The following is a 5,712-nucleotide window of genomic DNA, read 5'->3' as shown; positions in this document are numbered from 1 at the left end:
TTTTTGAGACAGGGTCTCCCTGTAGCCCCAGCTGTCCTGAACTCACTATGTAGACCAGGCTGGCCTTGAACTCACAATGATCCGCCTGCCTCTGCCTCCCGAGTACTGGGATTAAAGGCATGCACCACCATGCCCGGCTGTCGTTGTTTCCTTTTAATGTATGTGTATGATTGTGTGTGTGTATGTGTGTGTGTGTGTGTGTGATGATCCTTTTGTAGAATGCTTGCACAGTTAAAGAGACAGTAAAGAAGTACTTCATATCAAAAACCAAGTTAGCCAATTATGATGAAAACCAAGGAAGCAAAGAGGTTGGTCCAGATTTAAGAGACACAAGGCTCACAGATGTGTGTGTGTGTGTGTGTGTGTGTGTGTGTGTGTGAGAGAGAGATGTTTCCAGATTTAAGAGACACAAGGCTCACAGATGTGTGTGTGTGTGTGTGTGTGAGAGAGAGAGAGATGTGTGTGTGTGAGAGATGTGTGTGTGTGAGAGATGTGGGTATGTGTATGTGTATGTGTGTGTGTGTGATGTGTGTGTGTGAGATGTGTGTGTGTGAGAGCGATGTGTGTGTATGTGAGAGAGATGTGTGTGTGTGGGAGAGAGAGATGTGTGTGTGTGTGATGTGTGTGTGTGAGATGTGTGTGTGTGAGCGCGATGTGTGTGTATGTGAGATGTGTGTGTGAGAGCGATGTGTGTGTATGTGAGAGAGATGTGTGTGTGTGGGAGAGAGAGATGTGTGTGTGTGTGTGAGAGATGTGTGTGTGTGAGAGGTATGTGTGTGTATGTGTGTATGTGTGTGATGTGTGTGTGAGATGTGTGTGAGTGAGATGTGTGTGTGTGTGAGAGAGAGAGATGTGTGTGTGTGTGTGTATGAGTATATGGCACATGTGTGCATAGTCATAAGTGCATTCAAGACCACACCTTGCTTTTTTGGTATTGGGATTAAAATTTAGGTTCTCAAGTTTGTACAGAAATACTCCTACACCCGTGCCATCTCTCCAACCTCAAAAGGTTTTTTGTTTTGCTTTGTTTTGTTTTGTCTTTTTGAGACAGGGTCTCCCTGTAGCCCCAGCTGTCCTGGAACTCACTATGTAGACCAGGCTGGCCTTGAACTCACAGAGATCCGCCTGGTTCTGCCTCCCAAGTGCTGGATTACAGGCGTAGTAGTTTTTACAACCTCAAAAGTTCCAACCTCAAAAGTTTTTAAGACAGAAAAATATTATGTATGGGCAGAGATAAGGTAGCACTCATTAGAAAACCTTAAGTGGATCTCTAAAATTAAGTTAGATTTGAACTGGATGGTAATATAGGGGAAAGTTTCAAAACAAAACACACCAACCCTGAGGAGCTACTGACTTAGAAGATGTAATCAATAATTTACATGCTCTTGATGTGTTCCATATGACCCAGGGCACTCTAGTGGGAGTAGCTGACTAACAGCAGAAGAATTAAATTATTCCCAGTTGCAACTGTGATGCAGTGTGTGTGTTCCCCTATCACCCCATCAAGGCTAAAGAAGTCCCTGAGGAATCTCCTTGTTTATAGTGTCGATGGCAGGAGGAGAGCCCCACTGGAGGGGACACACACTGCTCTACTTTCCTTCCTCAAGTTCAGTAAGGTTCCAGACTCCAGTTGGGCATCAGCAGCACGTCTGTGCATACATGTGTTTCTGATGATGGTGTGGTGTTTATTCATGTATATCCCACAGTAACCATTTATTGAAGGAAAACCAAAGCCATTTCAATTTGGTGACATTTTCCAAGACTTTCTACAGAAAAGACTCAGATTATTTGGCATGCCATCTAATCTCTTCCCTCCAACATTCTCCAACAGTCTCATTTAGGGGGAGGGCATGCTGTTGTTTGCAGGGATAGATCAGCAGCTACTTTACCCCTTTCATATTTCATATTTTCATGTGTTTATCTGCCTCTGGATGACTCAGTTATTTAACCAGTATTTGTAAGGAAATTAGTAGAGTCCTAGGGTTTCATGGATGAATAAATTACAAAGTACCTTCAGTAACTCAGGTATGCTAGAGAAGACAGATAAAAACCAACCAGCTTGCTGACATTGTAAGAGGAAAGAGGTGTGTGAAGGCTCTATGAAGTATGGTGGGAAAGGCTTAAACTCAGGAATTCAAGGCTTGATATTTCAAGGGGCAAGCGGATGCCCAACAATTTCTATCAAAGGTCAGGGTACAGACTTCCAGGGTGAAAGCACAGTATAAAGCTATAGAAGTATGGCCAAGCTTGGAACCATCAAACTGTAAGCTGAAGTCAAAGTGCCCTAAAATGAAGGGCATGCGTGTGGAGGAAGGACCCAATGGGCAAGTGGGGCCAGATGATGGAGGATGAAGGGAAGATGACAGAAAGGTACTGACACTATTTTGCACCAGGCCGTCTGTATCCGGCATCTTACAGGATTATTCTAAAAAACTACAATGTTTGCTATCTCACTATGCAGATTAGGAAAGAGAAGACCAGGAAGCTTACCCAGGACTGACCCACTATTTAAGGCCAGGTATATATAACACCAAAGTCCCTGGTCACATTAACACAGCACACTGTTTCTAGGTAAAATGTAGAGATGTTTACCATGAAGGCACTCTCAGGAGAGAGTATCGGAAGGCCATTTTGGAGAGAATCTTTCTGGCAGTCATATGCAAGAGAAAGAACTGGGGGTTTCCCTGCAATAACTTCAGTGCCCACTGGTATGTACAGAGACGTCCAGGTTTCCTTACTTCTTGAGGCCCTCATAGTTCTATTTATGCCTACACACATGCAAACCTGCAAGCTATAAAACAAGATAATGGAAATAAGAAACTGATCCACCTTCAAGGGGAGTGGGCTGCGGAATGGGTATGAGAATAAATAGTACTCTGCCTTCAAAATTTGAGAAACACAATGAAAATGGGTGTCGATGCAGCCCCATGTGTTCAGCCAGGCCGGCTAGGAGGCTGTTGTTCTTCATAAGGGCAGTAACTAGAGATGATGAGGCAGATGAAGCAGTTTTGACTTGCACTTGTCTGATTACTGCAGAGGACTACACTGCTGAAAGAGGAGCCTTTTGCTTTAAAAGCTTGAGCGGATGCCTGGGCTAAAAGCTCTCCTGAGCTGCCTGTCTTCATGTGGCTATAAATTTTAGTCAAGTCATGGCCTGTAAATTGGACCTAATTAAAGAACTCAAGAAAGGGGAGGGTAGATTCCTATATATACTCAGGGATGGGATGGAGGAGTTTATTTGCATTTGTTTCTCTAATTGCAATTATAATTGTCATTGTAATTTCCTTTGGGGGTTGGAAACACACTCGTTTTCCCATTTATATTGCTCAAATGGACATGGTAAACTAAGAATCAGGGACTGTTAGGTCCTTAAGGCAGAGGCAGGCAGGTCTCTGTGAGTTCAAGGCCAGCCTGGTCTACATAGTGAGTTCCAGGACAGCTGGGGCTTACAGGGAGACCCTGCTTCAAAAAGACCAAAATAAAACAAACAAACAAAAAAAACCCCAAAAACAACAACAAAAAAAACCGTGGACTACTGGGGCTAGAGAGATGTCTCAGCAGTTAAGAACACTGCTTGTTCTTGCAGAAGACCCGAGTTTGAATCCCAGCACCCACATGACAGCTAATAGCTGTCTGTTAACTCCAGTTCCAAGAGATCCTATGGCCTCTTCTGTCCTCCGGGGGCATTGCACGACACGGGTGCACTTACCTACATGCAGGCAATACACTCATTCACATAAAATTAAAAAAACTAATAAGAAAAATAAAATAAGAACATGGACTATTTTACTGCAATCTCTAGTAAGAAAGTCTAGAGAATGTTTTCTGAGAAAATTAAGGGTAAAATGTTTTAAAGGAAATGTTGCTGTTTGATCTTTTCTCAGAGCAACAAGACATCTGTATCCCAGTAGGTATACCAGAAGGTCAAGGTTTTGAGATGACAAGCAAACACTGTTATCATAAAGATAGGAGTAGAGGAACTGGAGGAAAAGAGACATTCCGTGATGTGGTTGATACCTTTCATCTGGGTCAAGGAGACATTCTTTGAATTTGCAAAGTTCTAGCTTGACTCAGGAGAGGGTTCCACTGATAGTATGGTCCATGCATACATGTTCCACTTGTAAAATCAGGAAGAAGTCTCTACTTTTAAGGGATAAAGAGAAGAGCTTAAAACTATAAATGGATATTTTGCATACGTAGTAAGAGGAAATTGACCGTAGTTTCAGCATCTATGAGTAAGAAGAAAATGTAATTCATATGCTTCAAGGAAATTTATTTGGTATTTGGTAATTACTTTATTTTATTTATTTTGTATCCCAGGCTGACCTCAAATATTATGTAGTTGAGGACGACCTTGAATTTTGTATCCTCCTACCTGCACAGAGCTGGGATTGCAGTGTGTGCCACCATGCCCAGTTTATGCGGTGCTAAGAAGCAAATAAAGTGCTCTACCAACTGAGCTATATCCCCTAGCTGTGGTTTTTAAGTCCTAATAAAATATGCTTCCTATAAATTTTATTACCTTCAGGTTCACAACTATGCATTCATCTCTTTGTATCTTTAAAACAAAAATATTTCAGACTAATTTTTATCAGTCTGAAAATTTCAGTCTTTTTTCTATAGTTAAACTGCTTGTTCAAATAAGCTGTTAGCACTTTTCAGGCTGTTCATCACTAGAACTATCTTAAAATGTAGTCTAGGTCACATCTGTGTTTCAGAGATGAGGCCCAGAGAAATTTTTTTCCCCATGTTTACACAGCCTGGTAAGCATACAGTGATGACTGTGACCAATGTAAGATCTTGATCCTTAGTGCTTTGGAAGCTCTGAGGAAGTCCCCGAGAGGCCTGTTCTGTATACGTTGCAAAAGGGGACGACAGGGCTACTGGGTTGCCATCCCTTCCCCCAATGTAGTCCTGTTGCTGAGACTTACAGCTGGCTTCTTTTTGAAAAACACAGATTTAAGGGCTGGAGAGTTAGCTCAGCAGTTAAGAGTACTGGCTGCTCTTGCAAAGGACCCGGGTTTGATTCCCAGCACCCACATGGTGGCTAACAACCATCTGTAACTACAATTCCCAGGGAATCCAGTTCCCTCTTCTGACCTCCAAGGGCACTGTATGATACAGGTACACTTACATACATGCAGGCAATACACTCATACACATAAAATTTTTTAAAAATTAAGAAAATAAAATATTCAAAAAAATTGGGAAAACACATATTTGAGGAAGAATCTTCTGTCATGTAGGATGCTGAAATACCCACAAGGTGAACCACCCTGAAGTGAAGGATGGAAGAGAAGGTGTTTGTGATATAACTGGACACACTCCATGTTCCAGGCTAGACCTATGTCCTACTCGCCTTGTGGTTTTCCTCAGCATCTAACCCCAGGTACTATACAGGGGTCTTTAAAAGCAATAGGGCCTGAAGCTGTTTCTTCCTGGCCAGAGATTCCTTCTGGAGTTCTGAGCTAATACCATGTTTCTTCCCCTGAACCATGAGATGTGGTTGGATTCTATATCTTGAGGCTAACTCTGACTTCTTCTTGACCCATCTATACTCAACTTAAAGACATTATATTATTTATTTTATTTTATTATTTTATTTTAATGTGTGTATTGCCTACATGTAGGTAAGTGTACCTGTGTCATGCAATGCCTGCGGAGGTCGGAAGAGGCTGTTGGATCCTCTGGGACTGGAGTAACAGATAGTTG

At 42.2% G+C, this 5,712-nt stretch overlaps 1 protein-coding gene across 1 annotated transcript in view; it reads right to left on the bottom strand.

The window, feature by feature from the left end:
• The window catches only part of Pde4d (phosphodiesterase 4D), a gene marked incomplete in the record, with an annotated part of 449,936 nt that overhangs the window by 164,945 nt on the left and 279,279 nt on the right, over window positions 1–5,712 (bottom strand).

The sequence above is a fragment of the Nannospalax galili genome, unplaced genomic scaffold (genome assembly GCF_000622305.1).
Source record: "Nannospalax galili isolate Female #2095 unplaced genomic scaffold, S.galili_v1.0 scaffold1016, whole genome shotgun sequence".
In the NCBI taxonomy this organism is placed as follows: Eukaryota; Metazoa; Chordata; class Mammalia; order Rodentia; family Spalacidae; genus Nannospalax; species Nannospalax galili.
This window is presented reverse-complemented; position numbering and strand designations above follow the sequence as displayed.